General features: G+C 32.7%; 1 long non-coding RNA gene across 1 annotated transcript; it reads left to right on the top strand.

Annotated features, from left to right (window-relative positions):
- The first annotated feature begins 12920 nt into the window (after nt 1–12920).
- On the top strand, nt 12921–20705 carry LOC130541487 (uncharacterized). Its single transcript, XR_008955543.2, has 3 exons — nt 12921–14236; nt 15072–15270; nt 20387–20705. It is a non-coding gene; the product is annotated as an uncharacterized LOC130541487 (long non-coding RNA).
- Nucleotides 20706–21960: the final 1255 nt, after the last annotated feature.

A 21960-nucleotide genomic window follows, 5' to 3' on the forward strand; every position in this document is an offset into this window, starting at 1 on the left:
CAAGTGTTAGAGTCTATAAAAAAAACACAATATTCTAAACAAAACAATTTCTTAAGACTATCTTAAAGAAAACAACAACAATACTTCTCTTTAAGAATCTTAACTTAATTCTAAAACTAAAATTTGCATTAAAATTGCTCATATATCACAGTACAAATACTCAGTGCTACAACAGTTATGTTGATTAATGTTCACATGCTATATTTGACTAAAGACATTAAGGTTTGTCTAGAGATGAGATGTCAAGGACTTACATAATTCTTTTTATTTCATAATTATAGTGGTTTAAAACATTTATGAATTCATTTCATACCCATTCTTACATTAAAAGTGTGCTGAAATTCATTTACACTTGAATAATTTTGAATGATTAAAATATGCAAAAATCTATATTTAACCTAAATACTGTATTTATGATTTTTACATTCCTGTTGCTTTTGCACAAAGAGGATGATAATTAATTCATTTTGTTCAGCAGACTGGTATGTGTTTTAAAAGTTCTTTGCTCTTTGAAATGCTTTATACTCCTTTGAAAATGTTAACATTATAAAAATTGAAAGTTTCAATTGGTAATAGACCATTGGAAAGAAAGTTTATGATGGACACAGGGAGGGAAACAACACACTCTGGGGCCTGTCAGTGGGGTGGAGGGAGGGAGAGCATCAGGATAAATAGCTAATGAATATGGGGATTAATACATAGGTGATGGATTGATGGGTACAGCAAACCATCATGGCACACTTTTACCTGTGTAATAAACCTGCACGTCTTGCACATGTATCCTGAAACTTAAAATAAAATAAAAATAAATTAAATTAAAAACAGAAAGGAAGTTTATGTAGATGTGGACTACAAAAAGGACCATTTTCACTGACAGATATATAGTGGTGATTCTGACACCAAATAAATGGGAAAAGAAAGGCAAGGTATTTCTTCCTGGATCTCAGTTTTCTCCCTTGTAAAATATAAAATAGTATGAAATTAGGCATGAAACATATAAACATTCTTAAATTATATTTACTTCATTATTATGTGATATCATAATATATCACAAATATATGAATATGTACATATGCATAGATATGCTTCTACAAGATGGAAGAGTCAACATTTTACTTTGTAAATAAAAATAAACAGTCACAGAAAAAACGATAAATTGGTTCATATTTTATTAAGTAATAAAACAATTCACTTCGTGGATATTATTTCTACAGAATATGGAAGAGATTCTAAGCTTAAATAAGGCAGTAAATGCACAAAAATATATGCCGTGGTCTATGCTCATGAGTGGGAAAAGCAAATATTGTACAGTGTGCTAAAAATGTTTGACAGTAGAAAGGCTGAAAAGTTATGAAAGACACTGAGTTTGCAAATGTTATTCTCAGAACTGTGAGAGCAGTTCTGGGCATGGAAAAGGAAGTGCATAATAGAAACATGATCAGAATCCCTGAAATCCCAGAGACAAATCTATCTGTATTTTCGTGTGCTTCCATAATAGGGTATCACATTTCCATTTGGGTGCTGAACTTTCCTGCTGCTGTCAGGCGTTTAGTATCTTTCCAATTTTAGACTTTAAAATAAAAATCAGCATTTCTACTCCAACTTTTGCAAATCCTCTGAAAGGGGCAAATTAAATAAAACACTCACTGTGAATACTAAGGCAAGTGGAATTTTCCAAACATTTTATGTTAAAATAGAATAGTAGAGCAGACAATGAAATGGTGGTCCTTAAATTATTTGTTTCACTTTATGCACTTTTTCATATATGCCAGATTTTCTGATTTTTTGTTTTGTCTAACTTAAAATGTTTAGGAGAGGAAACTATTCTTCTCTTTCAGTATTTTCAATATGCGGTTTAAAAGCTGAATTGATGTCTTTATAAAGCAAAGGAAGAAGCAAAGTTATTTAAAAGAGAAGACCACAGGGATAAAAAGAAAAATATATTTTTATGTTAAAAAATAGTAATACAAGCATTGGCTTGTTGTGAGAGCTCAGAAATCATTTTTCCATTCAAATAATTTCACAGCATGCATTAGCTCTTCCTCCCAGGCATAAGTATGATGATTTTCACTAATGCTATGAATAGCATGGAATTGGGATTGGCAGAAAGATAATCCTGTATGTATTTGGGATATGTTTTCCATCAGATCTTAAGACACGTAACCATTAAATATTTACTCATAGTGGGCAGACCATTCTTGCTGAGTCTATTTTGGTAATTTTTCCAATCCGAGGCAACATCTTTCTTTCCTTTCATTTCTCTTCATAGGAAAAGCTTAAGGGAAAGATTTTTCTGTGAGCTGGTGCTGATGCTGTATGTTCCAGCAGATCTTCAAAGAAATGTAAGATAATTTATTGAAATAAGGAATAAACTTTTTTCTGAGTTCTACTTGATTACCTAAAAGTTACATTTTTATAAAGATAAAATTTGTACAATTCAAATATATTTAAATAACTTTTCATTGATCAAGAGCTATCATCAAGCCCTCGATTACACTGTGTGAATGACTGCATGGACAAGCATCATTTTTTTTTGTTAATAAACCAATATTTATGCATTTGTTTTCTTATTTGACTATAATATGTTTACTCAATTGAGATTGGTATTATCTTATCTCTAACTTACAGAGTACTGCCTTTATTGTAGATGAGTCATGATTATTATAAATTAAGTTATTAGCTTAAGATCACATTTTTTATGTGGAAGAATGTATTGATACTTCCCAGTCTCTCTCACACACACATATCTGACCTATAAGCAAATAATTTCAATTCTGCCTTACGATATGTCCAGAGCCTATCATTCCTCACCATGTTCATTACTATCATCCAGGTCCAACACAGCATTAAACCACGTGGTGCTTCCGACAATAGCCTCCTAATTAATTTCCCAGCAGTAAATTTCCAACACAATATCCATAGTGAACTTTTTGAAAGATTTCAGACCATACTATTTCTCTGCTCTAAGGACACAATGATTATTCTCTGACCATTCTAAACCAAATGGCATTATCACCCTCATTTTCACTCCCAAAACCTCTTCTAGATGATTTAATCTTCTCCAGAGCACTCAGAACCATGTGGCATCATACATTTCTGTACATTTGTTAATAATTTATATTGCAACATGTAACATTAAAAAAAAGGTTAGTCGGGAACTTTATTTTCTTTGTTATCATATCCTCAGTGGCTAGAACACTTCCTGGTTCATGATAAGCTCTTCATAACTTTCAGTTAAATGAGTAAATAAAATTAAGAATTTACTGAAACTCATGACTCTAACTAAAATACAATGAATCCAATAGTTGTATATTGGTTAAAAAACCCTGTAATTTCATTTAATATAGATCACATTTATCATTCTTATGGAATAATTACATAGCAATCGCTACATTTTTTATCTGTCTCCTATGCTACAAGGTAATATGGTAAGTATTTTATATACATCATCCTACTTATTCTTTGAACAATGCTATGAGATATTTCACTTATTTTACAAATGAGAAAACTGAGACTTCGCAAGATTACGTTATCTTCTCAGGGTAAGTGAATACTTGCACGGCAGAGCTGAACCATGTCAAATTGATCCAGAGCCCGTGTTATGCAGCAGTGCCCAATGCCCAATGTAGGCATTTTGAGTTAAGTGCTCTTGCACCAGAACCTGCGTTGGGTAACATGGAGCAAATCTATAAACTATTTTCCCAAATCCCTAAGTTGTACTTCACCAGATCCTTTTCTCCACTCTCAAATAACATTGGTTATCACTATGCTGTTTATATTTGTTGCATCCTTTTTATGATCGGGGTATGACTTTTCAAATTGTGATCCCAACCCTAGATGGCATTATTCCAATCACCTCCATAATGGTCATCTCCTTTCATCCAAGATCTCAAAAGTTTCTCACATGTCATCTTTCTTTGTGGACTTCAGTTCCACCTTGTTCATCATTTCACATAACGCAACATTCCTGTAACGCCTTACAAAATGACTTGAGCCACTTTTTCAGTTCATTCGGGTAATGCCTTTGCTTTTTCTTCTGAAACTGGCTCATAGGGTATACTGTAATTCAGATTAATTTATTTACTTTGAGAGAATTTAGTTATTTATTAGATAAAGCATGCCATTTCACACTTAATATTAGAGTAATACAAAACAACAGTGACTTCCACTTGTTTAAACTAGCAGTTTGCAGTCTGGGCTTGTTGATACCCAGAAAGTAGAGGTTCCAAGGACCTATGTAAATGGTCTGCAAAACTGGTGTGTGTGTGTGTGTGTGTGTGTGTGTGTGTGTTTGTGTGTATGTGTATGTGAGTGATTTCCAGGAAGAACGTTCATAATTTTCATAAGATTGTCATCAGATTGTCAAAGGGGAACATGACAATAAAAATCTTAAGATTATTCACATTTTATATTGTCATTTGACTCATTTAATTAAATCTAAAGCACTTAGATTTTATACTTTTTTTGTGCTTTTTTTGTTTTCCATTTCATCCCAATGTGTATAGAGTTGCTATTATTTTTTCTATCTGGCCTCATTTGCTTAAAGTTTTACTACTCATGCACCGGGCAAAGCTGAGCCTTTTGTATTATATTTTGTTTCTTGAGGCACAATTGTTTTCTATGAAGGAAATAATATATCAAACATACAGAGTGTGCATCTTTGTCAAGGAGGGGTGAGGAGGAATGTGAGATGTGAGTTCTGTTTTGCCCACAGCCTTTGTCAGTCAGCAGTGAGGAAAAAAAAAAGGAATGTAAAAGTCTCTTGTTTGAAGGGAAAAGGTATAGATAGGAGTTACCATCACTTAAACAAAACAAAACAAAACAAAACAAAAAACAGTAACAGCAATTTTTGTTTGCAGCTGCGTTTTCCTGCCAAAGTAAACACGGCTGTACTGTGTCTCACCATTTGTCTTTCTATCTCTTAGTGAGGAGAAAGAAAAACTCACACTCTACTGATGAGTTAAATTATTTTTTGAGGCAAAGGTAATAACAATGTTTTTTTCAATTATTTTCACAGACATTAATATTTTATCTCCATTAAGAAAGTTGATGCACAGGATTTGCTGATTACTAATCAGCAATATCTCTTTTTTTGTCCATAATTTACACATTTACAAAATTCTCCTCACCCTATAAGATCAAGAATTCCTAGTGTTTGACAGAGTTTATGCGATATGTGTGTGTGTGTGTCTACGTGTGTGTGTGTGTGTAAATGATGGATCACAGTTCAGATATTCAGAATGAAACATCATCAATATATGAAGTTATTTATTATTTAAAAGGTATTTTATCTGTTGTTTGAAATTTATTGAATGTTGATAGGCTATTTGGCAAAACATAAAGCAGAATAATAGATTCCACCTTTGATCATCATTTTCACGGCAAATTATCACAATTTTAGTGGCTTCAAAAAATGGGAATTCATGATCTTATAATTCTGGAGATCAGAAATGCAATAATAGGCTAAACTCAACCTGTCAGTGGTGCAGTTTCTTTTAGGAGGTTCTTGGGAGGAATGTTTTATGGCTTTTTCCAGCTTTCAGAGGCTGCCTGGGTTCAACAGCTACTAAACTCCTTCCTTCTCCAAAGTCAGCATCTGATGGATAAATACTTTTCGCATCATATCACTCTGACGCTGACTCTTCTGCCTTCCTTTTCCAAATTTAAGAACCTTTGTGATTGCATTAGGCCCATCAAATAATCTGGAATAATCAATTTTAATGACTGCTAATTAGCAACCTCAATTATATCAGCAAACTGAATTTCACTTTGTCATTTTACATAACATATCCACAGATTCTGGGGATTAGGGTGTGCACAGCTTTAAGGGCTATTATTCTTCCTGCTTTAATCACAGGCTCTGTGTTTTGTGCTGTGCCAAGTATTCTGTGGAGTTGAGGGAGGGAGGAACAGGTCAGAAATGGAGATACCTTTACAATAAAGTTATACATTAACTTAATGAAATGGCTTTATTAGAGTTACTACTAATATACTTATGTACCAAAAGAGAGAACAACTTCCAATAGCTCAGGGAATCCTGGGGGATAGAACTGTTGTTATTTTTGACTCTATTCATCAGTTTTTTTTAAGTAGAAATTCCCTCACTACCAGATATCAGTGAATGTGAGAGGAGCTAGCTTTAGCCCTACATTGATCTAATTCTCATTAGGCTTGAGTTATGGGTCTAATCCCACCAGCAACACAGAAAATTTTAAAAATCATTTTTGTATAGAATACATTTTTATCTTGGAAAAAGTCTGAAGAACTGCCATTTTACTTATCCCCTGACAATTCATCTCAAGATCCACAAGTACATGGAATGACAAATTTGTTTTGCATGGTGTGGATCACCTTATCTCTGTATTGGGGAAAATATTTATTGAATGTCTAGAAGAGTTGTTGTGTATTAGACACCAGATATACAAAGATGACAAAGGCTCAGAGCATTTCTATATCAAGCACTACCATGCTAGAAGCACACGCAAGAGGAAAGGACATTCAGATTGCTTCAAAGTCAAACATCTTGTAGGAGGTGATACTTGATTTGATTCTTGGAAAAGAGGTAAGATTTATATGTGACCAAAATGTGAGCTGGGATAGTGGGTTAACAGTATGTGAGCAGAGGAGATAGTGTAAGAAAAACACAGCAAGTATTTAAAACATCAGAGTATTGTAGAAGTTAGATTTCTGAAATCTGAAGTTTCCAGGGACATGTCTATAAATAGAATAGAATAAAAGGTATACAACGTAACAATGAAATTGATTTTTGACAGACTAATCTGTTATAATATTTAAGGAAGTCCTCCATATGTGTACATATGTAATAATGGCTTAGAGTACATGAGTAAACTCTTAAGTTCCTTTCCAAATACTGTTTATTGTAAGTGGAGTAATTAGCACGGAATTACACTGAAAAATGTTAAAAACTGAAAACTTCTGCCCTGCCTTTGCAGTGAGTGATGGGAGACACTATTCCAAAAATATATAATTATGATTGAATAATTTCAAATAGGAAAACTGACAATATAAGAAATACAAGAAGACGTAATGCCACTGATGAAAGGAGGAGGTGATATTTGAGTAAAGTTCACAACAATGAGAAGGATCCAATAATATATCTAGGGGAGAAGATTTTAATTATTGTAAGGAGAACCATAAAGGCCTACAGCTGTTATAAAATGATGAAAATTAATACAGATATATACAGCTAGTTATATATTTCATCCTTCAAACCAGGACATCTTATGGGTAAAAAATTTTATTAAGGTATTTATTCATTGACAGAATTATTTATTTTGCTTCTTAGTCATCAACAACTATCCAAACATTGTCTTTGAAAATATAATTATTTCTAAAACAATTTAAAATAACATATATCCATGTTAATTGTATATGCATTTTAGCAACACTATATCAATTAAGGCAAATATATAACATATTAAACTTATATAAAAATATATAACTTATATTAAAGTATATGCATTTTAGCAACACTGTCAAAGGAAAATATATAACTTATATTAAAGCATGAAGTAAGAATTTTTTTCCTTGTTACAAATTCATCCACTTTAGTTCATTTGCTTCATTTGACTCTTCCTATATGGCAATAGGTATTTGTCTGAAAAATATTATTAAAGATGATAATGGTATTGAATTATCACCCAAATAATAAAATAAATATTCATGAATTCTATACATGATTAAATAATAAAGTGGGGAGAAGGAAATTTTTTTACAGAATATTCCACATAATATGTACAGAAAGAATGAAGAAAATACAAAGTACAAAACTTTAAGGAGAAACAACATATTTGCAAAGCCTCAGAGTAACTCCCCAAATTATTAATTAATTGACATGATGGTATGTCAACAAATTATTTACCATTTTTATCTTCATGAGTGGCATTTAATTACTCTCTTCTTGAAAATGGGCTGGATATAGTAACTTGCTTCTTATAAGCAGAGTATGGAGAAGAAAAAAACAGTGACTGTAGCAGATAAACATGGTGGACACCTTGTAATCAACAAATCAAGGTGAACATCAATAGTTGTAAGTCATATTGATATCATATACCACCTGAAATATGAGTGTCATTTTACCTCTGCTGTATCCTTCCACAAAATTCATAACTACAGTATCATCATGAGACAATATAAACCAACTGAAGTTGAAAGACATTCTACAAAATACATGACCAGTACTCATCAAAAGTGTCAGGGTCATGAAAAACAAGGAAATACCGAAAATTTGTTACAGACTAGAGGAGACGAGGGGACTTGATTACAAAATAAAATGTGTTTTTTGAATTGGATCTTGAAATAGTAAAATAATATTAATTTAAAAAGTGATTAAATCTGATTAAAGTGCTGTAAATACTAAAAATATGAATAGTATAATAAATTATAATTTATTAGTTTCTGTATATATATATTGTGGTTGTATAAGATGTTAATATTGAGAGATGCTGGGTGAAAGTTATGTAAGAACTCATTATCTGATCTTGCCAACTACTTAGTGATTCTAAAATATTTCAAAATACTTTTTAGAAATTGATTATTTGTAGGATAATTTAATAAAAAGAAATTTGTTCTTATTTTATCTCTACCTCAAACAAGTTGTATTTTTTCTTTCGTTTTCAGTTTTATAGTCTGAAAAATGTAGGATTAGATAAAGTAATTCACCTATGATGCTTTCTTCAGTATTCTGTGATTTCATTTGTAAGATTTTAATTATGTAGAGCCATAATCATGGCTCTTTGCCAAACATATTGCTAGAAGCCGATATAAAGATTAGTGTGGAAGCTGACCTTCAAAATGGCCCTAGATGACCTCCACTTCCTGGTACCCATTCCCTTGTGTGTGGAGTTGAATGTGGGCAGTGTTTGCTGAATCACTACCAATAAACAGAGTATGAAAGAAGTGATGGGGGTGTTAGTTCTAAGATTAGTTTATAAAACAGTGCAATTCATCTTGGAACCTCTCTCTCTCTCTTTCTCCTTCTCCTATTTTCCTCCTCTTCTCCTTCTGCCCTCCTCCTCCTTCTCCTCTTCCTCCTCCTGGCTGGCTGAATTTTCCTCCTGGAAAATTCAGATGTCATGTGATACAGCCATGGGGAGAGTTTCAGGTGATGAAAATGTGAGGTCTGAAACAATAATTTTTGTTCAGTAAGGTTTTATCTATTGTGTCTATCCTATCTAATGATATAATTAGTGCAAAAACTAATAAACTATTATACAGAAGGAAACTGTTTTCAAATGCATTTTTTAGGGATTGTGACATGTCTCCTAATTATGATGTCTATTAGAATAGAGTAAGGCTGTGATTATTTTCATGGTCTTCACAGTTTCATTCTACATAGCAGATTCACTCTCATTTTTAAAAATTTTCTTGGCATTTCAAAGACTTTTTTTGGGAGTTCCTCCAGTCATCCTAAAATAGGAAATCTCATGTTACTTGTTTATTCATTTCTGCTTGTTTCAACCTTATACCAATTTCATCCTTTCCTTTCTTGCCACCCATAAATGTTTCTTAACACAATATTTAGAGGCAAAATTTGGCTAAATAGAATATCATCTAATGTAATACTTTCCCAAAAATCATGTGCATCTATACAATTACACTTATCAGTATATTTTTTCTTTAGAATCATTATATTGATATAGAATATAGTATCATTAATATTAAAAATGTATAAGAATGTTTTAATTTTATGATGGTGGAATATCAATGTGGCTTATAATATTTTATTAGCTTGAAATAAACACATCTAATTCTTGCAAAATTCGTGTTCCTTATAGTTTCAGAAACAGTTAATGTTTTTAATAGGTCAAGTGTGAAAAGCTAACTTTTGCTACTTTTTTCACTTCAAATATTGAGGTTGATAATTTGAGACATTAATCTTAAACTTTCAAGAAAATTGCTAGTTGGACTAATATAAACTATCATGTCATTTTTGGAATTAGCTATTTAATTAAAATTTTCATTCATCTTCTTGAAAGTAGAATCAACTAACAGGAAAAATTTAACCTTCAAGAACCTATTTCTAAGAAACTTATTAAACTTAAATTTAAGGAAATAGTTTTTCATTTGTGCATTTTGCAGATATTTTATCTTCACAGTTGAGATTTCATTATATGAGAAAAACTTATGGAAATATGCATATAAGACAATGCTGCCTCAAAGTTTATTTTGTTTTATTTTGTTTTTAACTAGTAAACAGGACTGATAACTGAATTTAATAAATATATAGCTTCATTTAAAAATCCCCTTTACACATACTTGAGAATCATAAAATATAGTTTTTATTTGTGCCTTCAGTGATTATTATTTTAATAGTATTCACTTTTAGTTAATTAAGTATATGATACACATGTTATCTGTTCTTTAAAAAAATCTGCAAACTTCTCTTTAATAAATTAACTTATAGATCCAAAACCAAGCTTCATATTTAATGAGCTCTTATGAACATCACCACCACCAATACTTTAAATAACTTTGAAAGCCCAAAGGCTTATGAGATATTCACAACTTTGCTCTTTTAATCATATTATATGGTGGATTGAGTTACCTGCTAAGAGTTGAAATAAAGAATCTCACCAGCAAACTCAAAATCCACTTAAGAATATGATCTAAGATCTGCATTTTATTCAAATATATGAAGTGCTTTTTAACTGGAAGAAAAAAATAACTTGGGAAGTGAGTATATAACTGTAACTGCTAATTCTGCCTCTTCCTGCTGTTACAATGATTCGAACAGTGGAGATTATTAAATGAAATCCTGAAGTAATGGAAAGAACGATTGTGTTAAAAATGCTGAGACACAGGTCAACTGAGACTTGTGATGTTATTACCTCTCTGCTTGGCAGTACCTCCGCAATACAATATCGGACTGCAGAGTTCAGCAGGAAGGAAGACAATGTAATGATGATTCTATTTTTCATGTAGCTTTTCTTTGTACTTGTAGAATATCCTACATCACATTGCTTCAAAAACCAGGAACTGCCACACTGTGTTCTGCCACTTGTAAGTAATTAAGAAACATTTAAAAGGCTTTATATTCAAGACTGAGTTAGAGTGTCTGCAAAATGAAAGAATGGAAATAAAGATTAAGAATATGTTAGTCCTGGCAGAAGAAGAGAATTAACGGATTAGCCAAGGAATCTAAAGTGTTTCCATTATTGCTCTGCCACTTACTGGATGTAATCTTAGGCAAGTTATTTAGTATCTCTGTGTCTTAGTTTGTCAGCTGTAAAATGGTGTTAATAATACAAATAATACTATCTACTTCAAGTTGTTGTCAGGCAAAGGAGTGTTAATATAGAACAAGACATCTATTTTTATGCCTAGAAAGATTCCTATGTCTGTTTTTTTTGAAGTAATAAATAAAATTATTTTCTTATTTAGAAAAAAAAACACATCAGCTGTAAAAAATATGGAAGATAAAGAAAATAACAAATAATAAAATTTAATCATGCTGAATACCAAAACTCAGAAGTAACTATTATTTCATCTAATTATTTTATTTATATAATAGGAATATCTTCCTTATAGTAAATATACTTTTACAATAGCATTTTTAATGATTGCATAGTGTATATTTCACTAGGTTACATCATAATTTATCTACTATGTAATATCTAAGGAGTCCTCAACTTCTCATCCGCTAAGTACACAGTAGTAAGCACATACCTCTTAGTGTAATTGGGAAAATTAAGTTAGGTAATACATATAGACAATAAAACTTTTGAGTCCTGAACAATGTTAGCTATCGTTATTATTTAGTAATTATAATTGAAAGTATTTTAATTTTGTTATAACTCTTTTACATATTTCATTATATATTGGGGAAATTTAGACATGCTGAATTATTAACACTCATATTATACACATTATTAAGATTTTAAACCTAAAAAGCACTTTTAAATTGAAGTTAAGCATATCTATTTTAACTACATTTTTCTTTTTTCCCTCCAAGGAAATTAAATTCTCAGAATCCCTTCTCATTTTTCTTTCCTATTTCAAAAGACTCACTTCAACAGTCCTCCAAGCAAAAACTTAGTACACCCTTTAAATTACATGATTATAATATGCACAGACTCATTTATTACCCGCTATGCAGTTAATAGGATTATTTTGCCCTGAACCATCTTTTAATATATTTAGAGGTGATTTTCTAATGCAAATAATTTAATTTTATATCTATGCTATAGGGAAATTATTTTAGTTTGCAACGATGTGAAATGCAAACTGTGGAAAATACTAGTGAGAAACTGAATAATTATTTTGTTTTATATTTTAAAAACAAATATTTGCTCTATATTATTTATTAAAAATACATAGCATGCAAATACCTGCAATTTGAAATTATTAATATGGTCTCTAAATATGAGCTTACATGTTGAACCAATATGCAGCATTTTCATATAAAGGCTAAATTAAAAAATTCTGAGATTTTTGTCATGTGCTGCCAGTCCAAGATCCCAAAAGACTTTGGGTATATTTCTTAGATTAGGGCCCTTTGACACTTGTAAAACAAAGAACGTATTGTCTTCAATGATGAAACCTTTATTAGGATGTAAACTTGTGAACTTTATTGACTGTGTAGTTTATAGCATATACATTGTTCCTGTCTTGACATTGTTTCACTTAGTAATTATTATTTAATATTATACACTAATATGCACATCCATTGTCATAGAACTATAAGAAATTATTTTAATAAGTGATAAAGTAGTACAGATTACTATGACACATTTAGTAACCAATATAACTTTTAATATTATTCTGAAATCCATCTCTATTTATAATCCAACTGCCCTGTATTAATTTGTATAAACAAAATAGTACTTACAAAATAGAGAGTATGCAAGCAATGGAAACCAGTCTTTTTTCCTGAGTATTATCATTATTTATTGTCAGGAATGCAATAGATTTCAAAATTTTATGATCAATCTGGAGAATCGTAGTAAGAATCTGAAGGTGTGTCTGAGCATCAAAGTAAAGGGGTAAATTGGTAATGTTTGTTTAAAAAGTAATAAATGTAAAGGAGATTAGTAATATCTATGCTATGTATTAATCATGCCCAATAAGGTCACTTTCTCACATCAAATTTTTTTCATTTTCAGTTCCTCTTTGGCTTAGTATTTCTTTATTAGGCAATTTTCTTGCAGCTGCAAGAAATAGAATCAAATAATGGTGCAGGGTAAAATATAGCAACAAAAATAATTTGATTGGATTATATAACTGGCATTCTCAGCGTTACATGTATGTTCATGTTCAGAAATAGGTAGACATGGGGCTCTCTCAAATTTTTCTAAGAGTAATCTCTTTTTTGACTCTGTGTTGCTTCATTTTTTTTTTTTTTTTTTTGAGATGGAGTCTTGCTCTGCCATCCAGGCTGGAGTGCAGTGGTGCAATCTCGCCTCACTGCAACTTCCGCTTCCCTGGCTCAAGCAATTCTCTGCCTCAGCCTCCTGAGTAGCTGGGATTACAGGCATGCACCACCACACCCAGCTACTTTTTGTATTTTTGGTAGAGATGGGGTTTCACCATCGTGGCCAGGCTGGTCTTGAACTCCTGACCTCGTGATCCATCCGCCTCGGCCTCCCAAAGTGCTGGGATTACAGGCATGAGCCACCGAGTCTGGCTGTGTTGCCTTCATTTCAGTGCATTATCTGTCTTGGTATTGGTAAATGTGACTACCAAAATTTCCAAGTTTTTTATCAGTTTATAAAAGCTAGCAGAAAGGAGTGTCTTTACTCAAAGTTATGGAAGAAATTATATTGTACTCTCATCCCTGTAGTGAAAAAGGGTAATTAGATTCAAAAGAATAGCATGGACTAATGGTAAGAAGGAAATGGACCATCAGAGGAAATGTAGCCTGTGTAATGGAATGAATGTATAGGTCCTCCCCAAATTCATATGTTGAAATCCTAACACCAATGTGATGGTATTAGGAGGTGGGACCTTTGGAAGTTGATTAGGTCATGAAGGCAGAACCCTCATGATTGTGATGCGTGCCCTTATTTAAAAAAAAAAAAAAAAAAGAAAAAACCTAGAGATGGACATCTGTGAACCAGAAAGTTGGATCTGCATAAATAGAGAAAAATTCATGTTTATGGAGAAGACAATTGAATATTGTGAAGATGTCTTTCACTAAAATGATCTACAAATTCAAAGCCATATCTGTCAAAATCCCAGCTGTCATTTTTATAGCTGTACACACTGATACTTAAAGGTAAATGAAGACTTAAGGATGCAGTATAGCAAAAATAATTTTGAAAAAGGAGTAGAAAATTGAAGAACAGAAACTATCTAATTTCAAAACTATTAAAGTCCTATAGTTATATGTCAAAAGTTAATAGTTATATGTCAATAGTTATAAAGTCAAAAGTTATAAAGTCATAGAAAGTAAGAGTATGCTGGTAGAAGGATAGACATATAGATCAATGGAAATAAACTGAGAGTTTACAGATAAATTTTTACATCATGGTAAATAGATTTTATACAAAGATATCAAGAAAATTTAATGGGATTAGAAAACTCTTTAGCAAACGATAGTCAGTCTGTCAGACAGCCACAGGCAAAACAACTTTGACCCTTACTTTGGATCATACACATATATGTAAGGGCTAAAACTATACACAAGAATAATGATTCATACAAAATTAAAATATAAATTGAATTCCACCAAAATTAAAAATATTTATAATTGAAATGACACCATTAAAAAATGAAATGAAAGGCCATAGACTGAAGGGAAATAATTACAGATTCTATATCTGAGAAAAGGCTTAATGTCAGAATATGCAAAATATTTTAAAATTCCTAAAATATTTTTAAAACTCCCATTTTTTTAAAAATGTGCAAAAAGTTTCAATAGACATCTTAATAAAGATTATGTAAAAATAACAAGTACACGAAAACTGGCTCAGTAACATTAGGAAAATAAACATTGAAATCACCATCAGATACTACTAGACACCTACTAGATTGATTATAATATAAAGACAGAAAATGCAAAATATTTTTGAGTATACAGATCGATTAAAACCACCACAAATTTCTTGTAGGAATGTGAAATAACAGTGACACTTTGGGAAGTATTTTGGCAGTTTTTTAAAAAATAAAATGTAAGAAACAGAAAACCAAATACTGCACGTTCTCACTTATAAGTGGGAACTAAATGATGAGAACTCACGAATACAAAGATGGGAACAACGCATATGGGGCCTATCAGAGGTAGGAACGTGGGAGAAGGGGGAGAATCAGGTAAAATAACTTATTGGTACTTGGCTTACTACCTGGGTGATAAAATCATCTCACAACAAACCCCATGATACAAGTTTACCTATATGACAAACCTGCATAAGTACCCTTGAACTTAAATGTAAAATTAAAACAACAATAATGACAAAAACCTAACTCCAAGTAAAAATCAAAGTCCAATAACATCATGCAACTACAATTACTGATAAAATGCAAAAGGAGAAAATACTGAGTACTGAAGGGGCCAAGGAGCAAATGAAACTCCTTCTGGTGAGGATGTAACGTTGCAATCATTTAGAAAACTGTTTCCACTTTTAGGTGTGTGCCAAATAGCAAAGAGTACATCTATACACACGAAAAAGACATGCAACAGAAAGTTTACGACAGCACAGCTCATTTTACTCAAACATCAGAAAAAACCAGAATGTTTATCAATCATGCAATAAATTAATTTTTATGTTCACTGAATAGACTACTGTACAACAACTAGAATGGAAAATCTACAAATAAGCTTGAGAATATGGATAAATCTTACGAACATAATGTTGAGCAAAGCACTGAATGATATATAAAGAAAGAATATACAACAGAGGACAAATATATATATTTGTGTATATATATATATATATATACCTTGTTTGTATATTTCATGCAATTAATGTCAAATTCCATTAATCTCATGTAACATAAAAGTTTTGCTTGATTTGATTTGTTCTTGTTTCTATCTTTTCTCTTTCATTTCTTTCTCTCTTTCTAGTCTTTTTCTTTTTAATAAGTCCATCTATCCATTTCTTTAATTCCTAGAAATATTAAATGAAAATCTCCCTATTTATTATACATATCCAATTTATTGTGCACAACAAACTTAGTTTCTTCAAACAGGCCATTTTAAAAAGTAATAGACTATTTTAAAAGAAGTTCCAGGTTTGCAGAAAAAATAAGCAGGGTAGGCAGAGTTCCACATACTACCAAGCTAACCCCTCTGAACATAGTTCCCACTAATAATAGCATCTTGCATTTGGTGGGCTATGTAGTTTGGAAATTTGTCCCCATTCAAATCTCATGTTAAAATGTAATCCTCAGTGTTGGAGGGAGGACCTGGTGGGAGGTGTTTTTGTCATGGGGAAAGATCCCTCATGAATGGCTTGGGCCAACTTCTTGGTGATAAGTGGGCTCTTGCTCTGAGTTCCCTAAAAATCTGGTTGTTTGAAAATGTGTGAGAAATCTCCCCTTTAGTCTCTTTCACTTGCTCCTGCTTTCTGCTTTCTACATGTGACATATCTGTTCCTGCTTCACCTTCCACCATGATTGAAAGCTCCTTGGCTGGGCATGGTGGCTCACACCTGTAACCCCAGCACTTCAGGAGGTTGAAGCTGGCAGGTGGCTTGAGTCCAGAATTGCAAGACCAGCCTGTGCAACATGATGAGACCCCCGTCTCAGCTATCTGGGAGGATGAGTCAGGAGGATCACCTGAGCCCAGGAGGTTGTGGCTGCATTAAGCCATGATTGTGCCACTCCACTCTAGAAAATACAAATTATTTTGGTAAAGAAAAACACAGATTTTGATTTTGATTTTGAAAGCCACACTGTGGCTTTGCTTTAGTGTACTAACTTTTGGTCTCCAAGGTTAATTCTCATTCCTATTAAATTATTTATCTCAATAGGAACGCTTTTACACTGCTGGTGGGACTGTAAACTAGTTCAACCATTGTGGAAGACAGTGTGGCGATTCCTCAATGATCTAGAACTAGAAATACCTTTTGACCCAGCCATCCCATTACTGGGCATATACCCAAAGGATTATAAATCATGCTGCTATAAAGACATGTGCACATGTATGTTTATTGTGGCACTATTCACAGTAGCAAAGACTTGGAACCAACCCAAATGTCCATCAATGACAGACTGGATTAAGAAAACGTGGCACATATACACCATGGAATACTATGCAGCCATAAAAAAGGATGAGTTCATGTCCTTTGTAGGGACATGGATGAAGCTAGAAACCATCATTCTGAGCAAACTATCGCAAGGACAGAAAACCAATTGAACAATGAGAACACTTGGACACAGGGTGGGGAACATCACACACCAGGGCCTGTTGTGGGGTGGGGGGAGTGGGGAGGGATAGCATTAGGAGTTATACCGAATGTAAATGACGAGTTAATGGGGCAACACACCAACGTGTAACGTGTATACATATGTAACAAACTCGCACATTGTGCACATGTACCCTAGGACTTAAAGTATAATTTAAAAAAAAAAGTTATTTCTCTCTTATCTCCCTAACCTCTATATCTTTGGCCCTATGAGCGTCCATAACTCCTGCCTATTTGTCAAATTAATTGGATGATTACTCCCTTTTCCAAGTTATTAATAAACTCTAATATTGACTGCATCCAGAAAAGATTAGCAGTGCCCTTGCTGGGTGCTACCTCTGTGAAATGAAAGAGGCTGTAACTCCTGATCTCTAACCTCCCCTCCTTTCTGATCTTCCTTTTCCTCATTACATGAGGTTTCTCCCTCTCAGCTATTTTTTTTTCACTTTCAAAAAGAATTTCATGCCCTGAGAGGTTTGTGTGTCTATAGAAGTTTTCTTTAGAAATCAGTTCAAACCACTTACCTGTCATCGTTTTTGTTAATTCTTGTGGTTCACTGTAATGTCTCCAAGTAGCAAGCTCTATATTGATAGTCCCATTTTGCATTGAATCTGAAGAATAAGGAGACCAAGTACACTTCTAAGGACACATCACAAGAGAAAAATAGAATTAGGAATAAACTTAGATTTTCGAATTGATTCTTCAACAGTTATTTATTGTGTCTCTTTTATAAGGGCTCAAGTATAACAGAAAGCATCCCTTTTACCTTTTCCCAAATAAAATGTGTGATGTTTTGGTAAGCATAGAAAGAGACATACGATATTACTAGCACTGCTGCATTATTAAAATAATAGGAAAATTTATTTTGTATGCTTCTGCTTTTATTTCCATGTCTAATCAGTAATTAAATACTGTATGTGTAGAACTCACTAGTTCCACATTTCCCCTTATTTTGCCAAAACTTTGTTGGGAAACTCTGACTAGGTTGAAATAAAAAATAAATCAAAATGTTACTTGTTAGCTGTTGAATAACTACCAATACTTAGTAAATTTAAAAGTAGTTTTTCCCCAAAACTTTCATACTTGAAGCAAAAATTATGTTTTACTTGCATAATTTAGAGTAAATAAAATATTTTCATATGCATTCTCTTAATCTAAGCACCTTTTTGAAATTCATATGATCATTCACATTTTGTAAATGAGGAAATTGGGGTCAGATGGTTTAAATAATTTTTAAGGTTAAGGATGTCTTAATCCTTAAACAAAAGAACTAAAATAAAAATCCAGATGTTCTTGCTCCAAGTCAGTAACATTGGCATGTACATAGGAATAATACTTACTAAGGGTTTACTATATGACAGGAACTATTTTAACTGTTTTATGTGTATTGTCTCATTTAATAATTAAAAGCACTAAATAAAATAACTATTAGTAATATTCTAGGCTTACAAGTGAAAAATTATAGGTACTAATTCCATAGCTAGTTGAGAGTTAAGATGGGTATACAATTCACATGTCTGCACCCCATACAATTCCATATTAATTCCATAGCTAGTTAATTCCGTACTAACTTCATAGTTAGTTGAGAGTTAAGATGGGTATACAATTGACATATCTGCTGCATAGCTAGTTAATTCCATATTAATTCCATAGCTAGTTGAGGGTTAGGATGGGTATACAATTCACATGTCACCCCATAGCATGATATTCACTTTCTGTCACTTCCTGACACTAATTAAACCAAAAAGGATCAAGAATTTAATGTATTATTTTATTTAATTAAGGCCAACACAGAGCAGCTGCTTTTCACTTTTCATAAACCCTCCTGTATATAGAATATACAGGAGTATATTGTATACATTGTATACATTGTAAGTCAGGGGAGTGACCTTATTGCCTGATTTACCAAGGTGTGGTCTGCAGAGCAGTAGCAGTAAGTTCACTTAAGAGATTATGGGAAAGGTAGCACCTCAGGCCTCGCCTGCCAGGCCTATTGCATCACAGTTATCATTTGAATAATACTCCCAGGTGGATTCTATGTGGATGTTAAAATTTAGAAAGTATTGCCTTAGTGTAACAACAATGACCAAAAACAATTTTGAAAATTATAGATATAGTTAAGAATTTTTTTAATTTAGTTTTTTTAGATTAGGTTTGTGGCTATTTATAAATATAAAATATCTTTGCTCATCGCATATTTGAACTTTGCAGTGTTCCATGGTTTTATATATTTAAAAGAAATTTGAGAAAACTAATTTTACATTAAGATGTATTGATCCTACTTTTTCTTTTGTCTTGCTGTGTCGCCCAGGCTGGAGTGCAGTGGTGGGATCTCCGCTCACTGCAAGCTCCGCCTCTCGGGTTCACGCCGTTCTCCTCCCTCAGCCTCCGGAGTAGCTGGGATTACAGGCGCCCGCCACCACGCCCGGCTAATTTTTTTTGTATTTTTAGTAGAGACGGGGTTTCACCGTGTTAGCCAGGATGGTCTCGATCTCCTGACCTCGTGATCCACCTGCCTCGGCCTCCCAAAGTGCTGGGATTACAGGCGTGAGCCACCGCGCCCGGCCGAGCCAAACTCTTTATTTGAATATTACTGTACAGTCATACAGTATCTGTATACTCATAATTTTTTACTTACCTTAACTTTGTGTTCTAAGTTAACATGGTCAGAAGAAATGTTGTCTAAAAATATGTGATTTGCATCTGTTTAGAAAAAATAAAGAAGTCCCACATATACATTTATATCCTTGTAAAGCTTGGACATCTAAAGAAAAAAAATATGTTATCTAAAATGAGAGAAAAAAGTTGAAAATTTGAGTCCAGTTGAATACAAAATATTTCTCCAATCCACTCTACTACTGAGGCTATGAATGTACGTTACATCTCTATAAGGAGATTTACTTTTATACATTGCATCTTTAATTTTTTTGTTTTGTGTCATTTTGAAGGGTTACAGAATTTAGGAGAGTATATCACCTGTTAAAATAAGACTAGTGTTCTGTCTACATTTTCACCCTCAGGCAACAAGTTGACAAATGGGCATGAATTTCACCTCTGAGAGTTTCATAAGCTGGTATTGTCCTGACATTGCAAAGTGTTTACCACAAAAATCCTGTACATCCATCATCCAGGGCCAGCGTTTGCCTGATTCTAATTCCACTGACATTGAAATCTACAGCTCTCTGTGAGTCATTTATCACACTTATTAAAATGTTCCATTGTGAATTGGAATAGCAATTCACTATTATTTCAGAGTGCTGCCCAAGGGGCATTCTATGCAGCAAATCTTAATGCTTTATTGAAATAGTAGTTTGGTTTTAATAAATGATTCTTTGCAAAGGTATCTTGCTTTCATTATGAAAGGTGATGTTCGCTTTCTAAATCTGGCATCGTTGCCTAAGATTATGTAGATATCTCAGTTTAATATTGCATTTTCCTGCCCTAAATAGTCCATCCCTAATATTTGAACAATGATATGTCAATTAGATTAATTAGACTATTGTGTAAGAAGTATCTTTTAAAATTCTCTTTGAACTGGAGTCAAATTACCAACATATACTGAAGAACTTTGAAATAACAGATACATTTCATATGAATAAAAATAAATTTTTTCATCAGAAAGGAGGCATTTTCACAATACAGCAGAACATTTTTGAATAGAACTTACTATTTTGTACGGCAGACTTTCTCCCACATCAAGATTTGTTACTTTTTTTTTTTTAGAAACCTTTGACTACATCAGTGCCCACTCCAAAGTTCTCTCTCTCTCTCATATTCACTCTTGCTGTCTATTATTTGCTCATGGTGACATTGTGAATAGCACTATATATTTGACATCTGACTAGAAAATGAAAAATAAGTAATTTTGTAAAAGTTCTAATTCCCTTTTTCCCACTTGAAGTTTCAGTCACTGTAAATCCAAAACAATAGATACTCCTTTACTTTGGAGAGAAGGAAGATTGACGTAACTTAAAATAACATATAACAGTATAGTTGGTATAAGTTCATGGTGTTTCCTTTGATAGTTGAAACAGGACTTATGTATTTTCATACTTATTTTCCCCCATTAGACAATACAATCATCAAACTATAGGCTAAATTATTTAACCATGGCTACACAGCAAATAAGAAAAGATCAAAAATGCAACTTTTAACAGAGAAATCTTAAATCCTATCCCTGATGCTAAACTGTGCTTCTCAACCTTGACATGTCCCTTTAAATACCTGCTTATTATTTCTTTTTAGTCAGGAAAATTGACTTGGAGACTAACTATATATATAGTTGAATATATATATATATGACCCAGTAACTTTATAGCAATTTAACATCCTGAACCATAGGAGATTTAAAGTTTGAAAGTGACCTTAACTTTTTTTGCCCTGCCATCTGATAATTCTGAAATATCTGTATGAAAAATTTACAGGGGAGTATGATCCCCATCTATAGCTATAAGCAAGAAAAATGGCATATGATTAGATTTCTTATGCTAGACAGCAAGAAGAATGTTAGAATCTTTGTGTCTGAATGAAAGTGACTCAGACTTCTGCAACTATTAAATCACCATTTTAGTCTCCATTTTTAACAGGTTTTAGT

This window comes from Pan paniscus, chromosome 3 (assembly GCF_029289425.2).
Source record: "Pan paniscus chromosome 3, NHGRI_mPanPan1-v2.0_pri, whole genome shotgun sequence".
Lineage (NCBI taxonomy): Eukaryota > Metazoa > Chordata > Mammalia > Primates > Hominidae > Pan > Pan paniscus.